Source organism: Lepidochelys olivacea (genome assembly GCF_965140295.1).
Source record: "Lepidochelys olivacea isolate rLepOli2 genome assembly, chromosome: 10".
NCBI classification, from domain to species: Eukaryota; Metazoa; Chordata; order Testudines; family Cheloniidae; genus Lepidochelys; species Lepidochelys olivacea.
Genome location: NC_140420.1, coordinates 218,326 through 232,215, shown reverse-complemented (window position 1 = coordinate 232,215; position 13,890 = coordinate 218,326).

Genomic DNA, 13,890 nt, shown 5'->3' with positions numbered 1-13,890 from the left:
GAAGACAGAGGCAAAAAAAGCTTTCAGTACATTAGCTTTTTCCACATCCTCTATCACTAGGTTGCCTCCCTCATTCAGTAAGGGGCCCACACTTTCTTTGACTTTCTTCCTATTCTATTGTTTAATGTGATTAAAACTGCAATTAATTGCTTTAATCGTGATTAATTTTTTTGAGTTAATTGTGTGAGTTAACTGCAACTGATAGCTCTAGTAAATATACAATCATTTTACAAATCATTGTTTTTATATTTTATAAGTGGGATGTGAAATCTAACAAATGAGGGAACTAAAAAAATTGGCATAAAATGTTACAAAAATCATTGTAAATTTTTAGTCTCACTTCAGAAGAAAATATATATAAATTTTGGGAAGCATTTTTTTCACATTAAGGTGCTAAAGTGTCCATTTTTATTGTAGTGAAAGATTAAAGTGATAAACATCTGAGGTGTAAACCTGCATTGGGGCAAAGGTCATGTCGTATGTACCAGGCTCACTGATGGGCTTTTATTTCAGTTTTACATGCAGTGTTGATGTGGTAAGTGCCTTCTGGTCGGAGCCTGCACCTCATCCCCCCTCCCGTACCCCAACCCCCTGCCCCAGCCTGGAGCCCCCTCCTGCACCCAAACTCCCTTCCAGAGCTTTTACCCATCACTCCTGCACCCCAACCCCAAGCCCCAGGCTCAGCCAATGCACGCTTCACAGTTGAGACTGTTATACTGATTTGTGACAACCCCTGAAGCATATTGGATCTATAAACCCCAGATGACACACACACAAAGTAACTCATGAAATGTCCAGTGGATTGTATGAGATTAGATGCAGTGTGACCATGTGACCCCTGCACCCAAATTCTCTCCCAGAGCTTGCACCCCTCACTCCTGCACCCCTGCCCCAGGCTCAGCCCAGAGCCCCCTCCCACACGCCGAACTTGGCCCCAGCCCAGAGCCTGCACCCCCTTCCACATCCCAACCCCCTGCCCGAGCCTGCTGACAGTGAGTGAGGGTGTGGGAGAGCGAGTGATGGAGGGAGGAGAAATGGAGTGAATGGGGTGGGGTCTTGAGGAAGGGGTGGGGTAGATCTTAAATTCAAAAAGTGATCTTGTGTGTAAAAAAGTTGGACACTACTGTATCATAGGGTAAATATGATACACATATTTATATTTGTATATTATATTATATACACATAGGGTAAAAGCACGCAAAAGACCAGTTTTCACAGTCCATGATGTGTTTTTCACAGCCATGAATTTGGTAGGGCCCTAGATATGTGCCTTTCCTCCCATTTCCCTCCTATGTCACATCCTCCAAAAGATTAAGTGGGATAAGGCATCAGTGATCTTAACAACACTATGATGGCCATGATCGTTCTGGTTCATTACAGCTCTACAGATGGCCTCCCACCTGGTGCATTCACCTACAGCCATTTCTGGACTTACTGTCACAGAACAGAGACAAAACCAACCATCACAGCCTAGCATCCCTCCACCTGGCAGTCTGATCATAAAATCATAGAAGATTAGGGTTGGAAGAGACTTCAGGAGGTCATCTACTCCAACCCCCTGCTCAAAGCAGGACCAATACTAACTAAATCATCCCAGCCAGGGCTTTGTCAAGCCAGGCCTTCAGTACCTCTGATTTTTTCGATGGCCAACAGAGTCAGAGAGATCTTGCTTGGAGGAGATCCAATCCATCCGTTTGAATAGCAGGAAACCCTCTACAATAAAGTGGTATGTTGCCAAATGAAAAGTTCTCCTTGTGGTGCCAGAAGCATCATTTGCCTCTTGAAGAGTCCATGTTTCTTCTTATCCTGAATGCTTGCCTCTCCTTTAAGCTGTTGGGCCTATCCAGATGTCTATGATTTCATGTATAATCCTGATGCTTGTCAGCTGATCTGAAAATTCAATAAGTCGTTTGTAAAGTTCTTCCCTGGCATCATCATCATACTTAGGATTGAGATAAAATAGTCATTAGAGCCACCTGTACAACTTGCTAATAGCCTTTCAAATGAGAATAGAGTCTTTTGTTTTAAGAGAGATATGATCACTGTGATCCTCTAGTCTGATCTCCTGCATAACACAGGCCAAAGACTTTCATGAATTAATTCCTGTTTGAACTAGAGCATATGTTTTAGAAAAATATCCAATCTTGATTTAAAAATTGCCAGTAAGGGAGAATCCATGCCTGTCTTACCTGTACTTGATAAATTGCTCCAACGGTTAATTACCTCCACTGTTAAAAATTTGTGCATTATTTCTAGTTTAAATTTGTCTTCCTTCAATTTTCTGCCACTGGATTTTGTTATATTTTTGTCTGCTACATTGAGGAGCCCTCTTTTATCTAGTTTCTGCTCCCCATGTAGGTACTTATAGGCTGTGATCCAGCCACTCCTTAACCTATATTTTGATAAACTAAACTAAGTAGATTGGGCTCCTTGAGTCTTCCTCTCCCTGCTGTCACTCACCCTTAAGGCAGGAAAGGCATGGCCTTCCCACTTCTAAAAGTGATGGGGCCATGGTCCCCTGGCCCTTGCTGTTCTGGTGCCCCTTAGCTGAGTTGCCCCGGCATCCGCACGCACAGCAGGAGTCAGTCAAAGCCCCAACACTTTTTAAAGTGATTCTGCCTCTCACTGAGCTGACTGTAATCTAGGGTTGGAGGCTGCTTGATGGTAATGGCCAGGGACTTCGTTTTCTCCAGACTGATAACTAAACCAATACGCATTGCTTCTTTCCCAACCACCATCAGCTGCAGCGATTCAACAAATTAAGCCAACAAGGCAACATCATTGGTGTACTTGAGGTCTGTTATGCTGTATAGAAAGAATGATAACCAGATGTACACTAATTTATTATCACTAATGTATCACCACAATTGCACTAAGTCTGATACAAAGTACATCATAATATATCTATGGAAAAAATTGTAATTGCTAAATATGATGATCCTGTTTATATGGATATATCATCTTTGTAGCTGAAGTTATGAATATTTGCTATGAATTTATCTCGAATGTGTTCCGTTCCTGGGTGACCACCCCCTAGACAGATTTGCAGCAATGCTAGCCAGCCTGCTTGATGGTTTATTAAAGACAATCCACTATTCCAGGGACCCTCCCAAAACTGCTCAAGGAGCACATACTCAATGAATGCCTCACGACTCAACAAGACATGTAAGGACATATGATAAGGATATGGGATCTAACACTATCTTTTACCAGTAACTTTCCATGCTCACGTGACCCATGACCCCATATTGGCCAGTAACTTTCAGTGCACATGGGCTGAGATATAAAATGCAAGCTGTGACATCACTGCTTTGTCGTCTTTCCTCTTCCACAGTTCTGGACATGATTTCTAGCAAAGAAGAGCTTTGAACAATGGACTGATGACCCCCCAACCTAATGGATGAACTGGAGAGACTTATTACAGACTAGCAGATTTAACACCACTGTTGCAAACTCTGAAATCAGTTGTAATGTATATATGATTCCTTTAACCAATTAATAACTTATTTTACTTTTATATTAATAAACCTTTAGTTTTTAATTACTAAAGGAATTGGCTATAGCATATGGTAAGATCTAAAGTGTGTGTGTGTGTGTGTGTGTGTGTGTGTGTATGTGTGTATATATATATATGTATGTGTATATATATATATATGGATCTGGGGAAGTGTCTGATCCTTTGAGATTAATAGGACCTTCTATATGATGAATCTGGTTTTCAGTAACGTCTCATTAGAGAAAGACCAGTTGTCTGGGTGGTAAGCCAGGGGCTGGAATGCCTAAGGGGACTGTGTTTTGGCTTCTTGTTAACCAGTGTGGTGATACAAGAGCTCACTTTTGTTATTGGTTTGATGAACTAATAACCGCCAGTTTTGGGGTGTGACTGTCCTATTTTTTTATCACTGTTCTGAATTTGGCATTCTCACCTGTGACCCACACCAGGCACACCACACCACAAGGTTTCAAAGCAAAAGAGTGTTCAGCTCAATGCCATCGACAGTTGACTCTTCATGCTTATTCATCAACCAGTCAATGCTGATATTGAACAATGATGGTGACAGGACATAGCCTTGCCATGCTCATGTGGAAATAGAAAATCTTGCAGTGCTGGTGTTTTGCGCTTCCTCAAATCTCTCACCAAGCAAATGTGCTCTTTGTGCACATTTTATAAGATTTTAATTGCCAACCTTTGTTCTTCTGTGTGACTTTGAGATTGCCACTTTAGACTATCATTGTTTGGCACCTATGAACTAACCAAACAGATACCCCTCTATGTGCAAAAAAAGGAAAAAGAGACTTTAAAAGGATTCTTCAGAAGACCCTACTTCAAATACATCAGGCCCAGATGAAGGTTAGAGCAGTGAATTTATCAGATGACTCTTCAGCACATGGATATTTATTAGTTATATGTTCAAAATACCATTAAAGGTGCCCACCTGGTGCTTTGGATGCCTATTACGTGAACATAAGCAAAATTCTGACCATAATATCTCTACCTCAGCCCACACCCTCCTCAGCAGACTTAGAGAAGAGATAAAAGATGGGCTTTGCAGCGTGCTTAGAAGATTAATAAATCTGGACTCTGCTGAACTAATGGGAGGAGCAAGTTCCAAAACTGAGGAACCTTCACAAAGAATAACCTGCCAGCAGGTCTGTTACCTATATTGTGGGAGCTCCAGCTCCAACACCTCTGCTGATTTTAACTGTTACAGTATATACTGGGAGAGACCACCTCTCTCGTAAACAGGTCCGAACCATTTAAGACTTTATAGGTTTAAACTTAATGCCTTGAATTCCACCTGGAAGCTGACTGGAAGCTAGTGATAATCACAGAGCGCTGGTTTAATGTGCTCTCAATATGCAATTCTTCTTCGAGTGATTGCTCATGTCTATTCCACAATAGGTGTGTGTGCTCGCCATGTGCACAGGTGCCGGAAGTTTTTCCCCTAGCAGTACCCATGGGGGGGAGTGCCCTGTGACCCCTGGAGTGGCGCCTGCATGGCACAGTATAAGGAGAGCTGCACGCTCCCCCCATCCTCAGTTCCTTCTTGCTGCCAGTGAAGGTGTGTCGGAACTACTGTACTCCAGCTTTGCTGTAGCTCGTCCCCAGAACTGTTCGTTCGTTCAGTGTTGGTACCTGTAGTTAGTTAGCCTTTTAGTTAGTTCAGTTAGAGAGCCCGGGCTGGGGCATGCCCCGCACCCCGGGTTTTAAGTCGTGCGGCACTTGTAGATGATCTATGCCAAGGAATGACCCGCATCCAGACTGTTTGCGCTGTTTGGGAGAAACCCATATTAGCAATCATTGGAAAATTTGCGTGTCGTTTAAGCCTCGGACCAAGAGAGAGAAGGGCCATTAGGCTCTGGGCCATTCTCATGGAGTTGGCGCTGAACCTGACGCTGGTGTGCCACTCCGAGCCGGCACCGGGCACCGCGGTGTCGATGCGAGGCGACCTTCCGGTGCCATTGACCAGTCAGCACCGTTCCCAGTCCACGGGGCACACCAAGAAGGCCAGAAAGATGCCTTCTTCGCAGCAGCACCGAGGAAAACCAGAGACAGAGGCAAGACCCATGTCGGGCAGTCCTCGATCCCCACCGGCCTCTAGGCCTCTGACTCACGTAGAGCGGAGTAGCCTGGCCCCTTCAGAGCAGGCCTCCCCGGATGTCCGGATGCCATCCACACCGGAGGCCCTGCAGGTGGCCCGGGATGTTATGTCCATACTGGTACCAGGAGCACCGCTGATGTCGGCCCCACACTCCAGGGGCAAGCCACTGCTGGGATCTCCACAGTCACCCCCAGCTCGGTACCGGTCTCGGTCCAGGGAGTGTTTCTGCTGCCATTCACCACCCAGCGACTGTTCAGGGCAAAGTCCACATGGATCACCCTCAACGCCCACCAGACTATCTAGTTGGGTTCCGTCAGCACCGCTCCACCTCGAGAAGCGAATACTGATGGGACCGAGGCAGGTATCACCAAAGGTCCTTGTCTCAGAGAGGTTATCGCAGCCGGTCACAGCAAGGATGTCGATGCTGTTCCCGCTCAGAATCCCGCTCCAAGACCCCGCTAAAGCATTGCCTCCGCAGCCCTGGGCGTCGATCGCTGGTGTCTCGCTGTCATGAGTCTGCCCATCGGAGCCAATCGCAGAGCAGCTGTTACCGATGGTACCGGTCCTCCGTGTCGGGATCGCCGTCCTGTAGTCAGCATCACTCCCGGCACCACCACCCCTCCCAGTCTGGGGACAGCGGCAGGTCGTACATCAGCCCAGCCTCCGCTCATAGTTGTCCATCAGTGGGCCAGGCCGAACAGCTGGCCCCGCTGGTGCTGCAGCAGGTGAAGTGGCACCAGGCGCCATGGCCGGCTCAATGGTACCAGTGGGCACCGTGGCCCCCGACGCAGCCCCCAGTAGGGGCTCGCTTGGTGGCTGGAGCCTCAGAAGCACCATTGGCCTCGCTCTCCAGGCCTCCAAGGAAGGAGGCAGTGGGATGTACATCCTCAGCACCATGCCCAGAGACTGATGAGGCGGTGGATCCTCCGGTGCCAGCGGACACCCAGAGTACCACACAGGCCTCCTCGCCCTCCCCAGATGAGGCAATTATGGCCCCCCCCCTCCGTCCTACAGGAGGACTTTAGGGCTCACCAACCACTCTTAAAAAGGGTGGCATCAAGCCTCCACTTCCAGGCAGAGGAGATGGAGGAGCCCTCGGACTCCCTGTTTAATGTGCTGTCCTCTTTGGCACCGGGCAGGGTGGCCTTGGCTGTCCATGAAGGGGTGGCAAAAATTTCAAATGCCCTGTGGCAAACACCAGCTTCGTTGGCCCCCATCTCTAAGAGGGTGAAATGCAAGTACTTTGTACCCGCCAAGGGACATGACTACTTATACACCCACCCGGCGCCCAACTCCTTGGTGGTCAGGTCGGTCAACCACAGGGAACAGCAGGGCCAGCCAGCCCCAACCCCAAAAAATAAAGATTCACGGAGGCTGGACTCTTTTGGAAGAAAAATGTATTTGTCCTCGAGCTACCAGTTACGAGTGGCAAACCACCAGGCTCTCCTGGGCCTGTATGAGTTCAACCTGTGGGACTTCCTGCTCAAGTTCAAGGACTACCTCCAGGAGTGCAATAGGAAGGAGTTCAAAGTGCTGGTGGAGGAGAGTACAGCGGCTGCCAGGGCAACCCTGCAGGCAGCTTCATAGAATCATAGAATATCAGGGTTGGAAGGGACCTCAGGAGGTCATCTAGTCTAACCCCGTGCTCAAAGCAGGACCAATCCCCAATTTTTGCCTCAGATCCCTAAATGGCCCCCTCAAGGATTGAACTCACAACCCTGGGTTTAGCAGGCCAGTGCTCAAACCACTGAGCTATCCCTCCTCCCATCAGATGCGGCAGACATGGCCGCACGGTCCATGGCCTCCGCGGTGTCCATGAGAAGGGCGTTGTGGCTCCTGCTCTCTGGGCTGTCCAGCGAGGTACAGACCTCCATGCAGGATCTCCCATTTGAGGGCAAAACTCTGTTTGTGGAGCAAATGGATACAAGGCTGCATGGCATGAAAGACTCCTGCACAACCCTCCAGACTCTGGGTCTCTGTGTTCTGGCTCTGGCTAAATCTAAGTTCAAGCTGCAGCAGACTCCCCCCGCTCAGGCCACCCACCCGAAATACGAGGTCACCCATAAGAAGTTGCGGGACTATAAGAGGTGCCCTCAGAGGCAGTCTCGGCCTGCCCCCCAGCCTGGGTCCTCCAAGGGCAAGCAGGCGGGGAAAAGGCAGTTTTGATGGGACGCTTGGGGGTGCCCTGCCCGTTCTCATCAGGGATCCGCCCTCAGTAAAGCTTCACTTCTCCAATCGGTTGTGTGCTTTCCTCCCGGAGTGGTCGCGGCTGACCTCGGACCGATGGGTCCTCAACACCATCTCCCGGGGCTACACCCTCCAGTTTACTTCTTCCCCGCCCAACCATCCCCCACCTCCATCCTTCCTGGGGGATCCCTCACATGAAGCTCTGCTCGAGCAGGAGGTGGGGCAGCTCCTCGGCCTAGGAGCAGTGGAAGTGGTGCCCGGGAAGTTTAAAGACAAGGGGTACTACTCCCGCTATTTCCTTATCCCGAAGGCCAAAGAGGGACTCAGGCCCATCCTGGACCTGTGAGGTCTGTACCAATGATGAAGCTCAAGTTCCACATGGTCTCCCTGGCCTCCATCATCTTCTCCCTGGATCCCGGGGACTGGTACACGGACCTCGATCTGCAGGATGCGTACTTCCACATTCATATATTCGAGGGGCACAGACGCTTCCTCCATTTTGTGGTGGGGCAGAATCACTACCAATTTACGGTCCTCCTGTTTGGCCTGTTCACTGCCCCCAGGGTATTTACAAAATGTATGTCGGTGGTAGTGGCCTATCTCAGGTGTCAGGAGGGTCCAGATCTTTCCCTATCTGGACGATTGGCTGGTCAAGGGCAGCTCCTGGTTGCAGGTGAGGGATCATGTGACGCTCCTCCTGTTCACATGCACCACTTTGGGCCTGTTGGTAAACAGCACCAAGTCCATGTTAGTCCCGGTTCAACGCATAGAGTTTATTGGGGTGCTCCTGGACACCTCGTCAGCCAGAGCGTCCCTCTCACCAGACTGGTTCGAGACCCTGAAGGGGCTCATCGACACAGTCACAAGATTCCAGGTGACAACAGCCAGAGCGTGCCTCCAGCTCTTGGGTCACATGTTGGCATGCACGTACATGGTCCATCACGCCAGATTCTTCTCTTTCGCAGACTAAACAATCCCACTTCCCTCAGCTTCTCCTCATAAGTCATGTGTTCCAGTCCCCTAATCATTTTTGTTGCCCTCCGCTGGATGTTTTCCAATTTTTCCACATCCTTCTTGTAGTGTGGGGCCCAAAACTGGACACAGTACTCCAGATGAGGCCTCACCAATGTCGAATAGAGGGGAACGATCACATCCCTCCATCTACTGGCAATGACCCTACTTATACATCCCAAAATGCCATTGGCCGCCTTGGCAACAAGCGCACACTGTTGACTCATATCCAGCTTCTCGTCCACTTTAACCCCTAGGTCCTTTTCTGCAGAACTGCTGCCTAGCCATTCGGTCCCCAGTCTGTAGCAGTGCATGGGATTCTTCCGTCCTAAGTGCAGGACTCTGCACTTGTCTTTGTTGAACCTCATTAGATTTCTTTTGGCCCAATCCTCCAATTTGTCTAGGGCCCTCTGTATCCTATCCCTACCCTCCAGCGTATCTACCTCTCCTCGCAGTTTAGTGTCATCTGCAAACTTGCTGAGGGTGCAATCCACGCCATCCTCCAGATCATTGATGAAGATATTGAACAAAACCGGCCCCAGGACCGACCCTTGGGGCACTCCACTTGATACCGGCTGCCAGCTAGACATGGAGCCATTGATCACTACCCATTGAGCCCGACAATCTAGCCAACTTTCTATCCACCTTAAAGTCCATTCATCCAGCCCATAGTTCTTTAACTTGCTGGCAAGAATACTGTGGGAGACGGTGTCAAAAGCTTTGCTAAAGTCAATGAACAACACATCCACTGCTTTCCCCTCATCCACAGAGCCAGTTATCTCATCATAGAAGGCAATTAGATTAGTCAGGCATGACTTGCCCTTGGTGAATCCTTGCTGACTGTTCCTGATCACTTTCCTCTCCTCTAAGTGTTTCAGAATTGATTCCTTGAGGACCTGCGGCATGATTTTTCCAGAGACTGAGGACTGGCCTGTAGTTCCCATCAAGGAACTCAGGGTGGTACGGCTGGCATGCGTGGCCTTCTGCTTCTGCTTGGAGGACAAGGTGGTCAGGGTCCTCACAGACAACACAGCCTCGATGTTCTATATCAACAGGCAAGGCGGGACCAGCTCCTCTTCCCTCTGACATGACGCCCTCAGGCTGTGGGATTTCTGTATAGCCCACGACATCGCTTGAGCAGGGATGTCTCCTCTCAACATGAGTGGTCTCTCCACCTGGAAGTGGCTCACAGGCTTTTCCGAGTGTGGGGGACTCCCCAGGTGGACCTGTTCACGACTCAGCAGAACCGGCGCTGTCCCCAGTTCCGCTCCAGGGAGGGACTGGGAAGGAGCGCTATTTCCAATGCCTTCCTCCTGTCCTTGTCAGGCCAGTTTCTCTATGCCTTCCCTCCATTCCCATTGATCAGCAAGGTCCTGGAAAAGATAAAGACAGATAAGGTCCGGGTCCTCCTGATTGTCCCGGAGTAGCCCAGGCAACATTGGTCTGGGACCCTCACGGGTCTGGCGGTTGCTCCGCTGCAGCCATTGCCGTTCCCCCTGGACCTGCTCTTCGAGGACCAGGACCACCTTCTCCACCCCAACCTAGCGGCTCTCCACCTCATGGTGTGGCTGCTCAATGGCTAGGTAGGGAGGAGAGGACGTGCTCAGAAGGGGTTCAATGCATCCTCCTAGAAAGCAGGCGGCCCTCCATGCGCCGCGCCTACTTGGCGAAGTGGTCCTGGTTCTCTAGATGGGTGGGTGAACGGGGTGTCTCCCCGGTGGCCACCCCAATCCAGCTTATCCTTGACTACCTTCTCCACCTTAGAGCCCAGGGTCTGGCACCCTCTACAGTTAAGGTGCACCTGGTGGCCATATCGGCCTTCCATCCGCTAGTCCCCCACACAGTATTCTCCCATGCTATGGCTGGCTGGTTCCTTAAGGGGGTGGACTGTCTTTTTCCGTATGCTAGGCCCCCAGTCCCACAGTGGGACCTGAACCTGGTGTTGGCCCATCTCACGGGGCCCCTGTTTGAACTGCTAGCCACGTGCTCCTGGTCCCACCTCTCATGGAAGGTGGCCTTCCTGGTCGCAATCACGTCGGCCCTAACCTCCGAGCCTCCGTACATGGTATTTCATAAGGACAAGGTCCAGCTCCACGCACACCCTGTGTTCCTCCCAAAGGTGGTCTCCGCTTATCACGTGGGCCAGGACATTTTTCTGCCAGTCCTCTGCCCCAAGCCCCACATGTCCAGTGAGGAGTGCCATCTCCACATGCTCGATGTGCAGTGGGCTTGGGCTTTGGCTTTCTACCTCGAGGGGCCCGAGCCATTCAGAAAGTCCCCACAACTGTTCATTGCCTTGGCTGAGCGCATGAGAGGTCAGTCGATCTCCACTCAGCAGCTTTCTAAGTGGATCACTTTGTGCATCCGTACCCTTTATGAGCTGGTAGGTATCGTCTCCCCACCGATTGTGAAGGTGCACTCGACTCAAGTGCAGGCCTCGGAGGCTGCCTTTTTGGCTCACGTCCCCATCCAAGAGATTTGTAGGGCCGCCACGTGGTCTTTGGTTCACATGTTCACCGTGCACTATGCGATCATCTCTCAAACCAGGGATGATGCTGCAATCAGGAGGGCTGTCCTCCATCCTGAGAACTTGTGAACTCCTACTCACCTCCAACAAATATAGCTTGGAATCACCTATTGTGGAATACACAAGAGCAATCACTCGAAGAAGAAAAGGCAGTTACCTTTTCCGTAACTGGTGTTCTTCGAGATGTGTTGCTCATGTCTATTCCACATCCCACCCTCCTTCCCCTCTGTCAGAGTTGTCTGACAAGAAGGAACTGAGGGTGGGGGGAGCGCGCAGCTCCCCTTATACTGTGCCATGCAGATGCCACTCCAAGGGTCACTGGGGCGCTCCCCCCCCCACAGGTACTGCTAGGAGAAAAACTTCTGGCACCAATGCGCGTGGTGAGCACGCACACCTATTGTGGAATAGACATGAGCAACACATCTTGAAGAACACCAGTTACGGAAAAGGTAACTGTCTTTTCCACTTAATAAGGGGGCCACAGTATTCTGCACTAGCATCAACTTCTTTCAGGTCATGCTGCAAGGCCAGTTTGCCCTCCCAGACTTTCTGGATAGGAGGAATGAATTGATGTGGGGTTAGTCGAATTTTGGCTATGGATGGTTCTCTGGGGCTCTCTGAGGGCATTATTTTGGCCATAATCCTACTACTTGTTCATAGATTCATAATGACTGTACATGTGCCCTGATCTTTGGCTGGAATCACATTTATAAAATGAAATAAATAAATATGATATTTAGGGCCCCACTTGTTCCCTCTTTCAGGAAGTACCCACACAGAGGCCAGGAAACTCCATGTATTTTAACTTGTGGACTGTTCCACTGAAATAGGGGTTTTGCATACCAGTCCAGTAACCAAGCTGGGTCAAGACTCATGAGTATTCGGATATGGTCAAGGAAATTTCTAAGCTCGTGTGACGCCTGGGGACAATAGCGGCAGTTGTTCATTACTTCCCTGTGTGGCAGACAGATTCCTTCAGGAGCCATGCTGCTATGGCCACCTTGCTGGGGGGAACAGGTAGGAGACGATGTCAGCATTGTCATCAGATCTTCTGTGAGGAAAATAATTCTCTTATGCTGTGTTAATTTTAGATGTGCGATTGTGTATGTAAGATTTGATCAGTTGGAGCTTGTATGGGGAGAGAATTTAAAATTAAGGATGCTAAGCTGTGTATGGCTGTAGATGACAGATTTCTTGGTGTGTTTGGGGTGGTTACTGGATCTATAAAGGTAACTGTGGTGATGGGTGGGTTTCTTGTATACAGTTGTCTTAGGGCTCCATTGCTGAAGATGATTGTGGTATCCAGGAAGTTGATGATAGTGTTGCAGTGTTCAAGAGAGAGTTTAATGGATGGGTAGTTGTGGTGGAAATCTATGAGAGCATTTTGGTCATCTGTCTAGAGCAGGGATCAGCAACCTCTAGCATGTGGCCCATCAGGGAAATCCGCTGGCGGGCCGGGACAGTTTGTTTACCTGCTGTGTCCACAGGGTCAGCCGATTGCAGCTCCCACAGGCCGTGGTTTGCCGTTGCAGGCCAATGGGGCTGCGAGAAGTGGCAGCCAGCACATCCCTCGGCCCACACCACTTGTTCAATATCTTCATTAATGATCTGGAGGATGGTGTGGATTGCACCCTCAGCAAGTTCACGGATGACACTAAACTGGGAGGAGAGGTAGATACGCTGGAGGGTAGGGATAGGATACAGAGGGCCCTAGACAAATTGGAGGATTGGGCCAAAAGAAATCTGATGAGGTTCAACAAGGACAAGTGCAGAGTCCTGTACTTAGGACGGAAGAATCCCATGCACTGCTACAGACTAGGGACTGAGCGGCTAGGCAGCAGTTCTGTAGAAAAGGATGTAGGGGTTACAGTAGACAAGAAGCTGGCTATGAGTCAACAGTGTGACCTTGTTGCCAAGAAGGCTAACAGCTTTTGGGCTGTATAAGTAGGAGCATTGCCAGCAGATGGAGGGACGTGATCATTCTCTCTATTCGGCATTGGTGAGGCCTCATCTGGAGTACTGTGTCCAGTTTTGGGCCCCACACTACAAGAAGGATGTGGAAAAATTGGAAAGAGTCCAGCAGAGGGCAACAAAAATGATTAGGGGGCTGGAGCACATGACTTATGAGGAGAGGCTGAGGGAAGTGGGATTGTTTAGTCTGCAGAAGAGAAGAATGAGCGGGGATTTGATAGCTGCTTTCAACTACCTGAAAGGGGGTTCCAAAGAGGATGGATCTAGACTGTTCTCAGTGGTAGCGGATGACAGAACAAGGAGTAATGGTCTCAAGTTGCAGTGGGGGAGGTTTAGGTTGGATATTAGGAAAACTTTTTCACTATGAGGGTGGTGAAGCACTGGAATGGGTTACCTAGGGAGGTGGTGGATTCTCCTTCCCTACAGGTTTTTAAGGTCAGGCTTGACAAAGCCCTGGCTGGGATGATTTAGTTGGGGATTGGTCCTGCTTTGAGCAGAGGGTTGGACTAGATGACCTCCTGAGATCCCTTCCAAACCTGATATGCTATGATTCTATGACATCTGTCGGGGCAAGTATAATGTTCAGAGGGA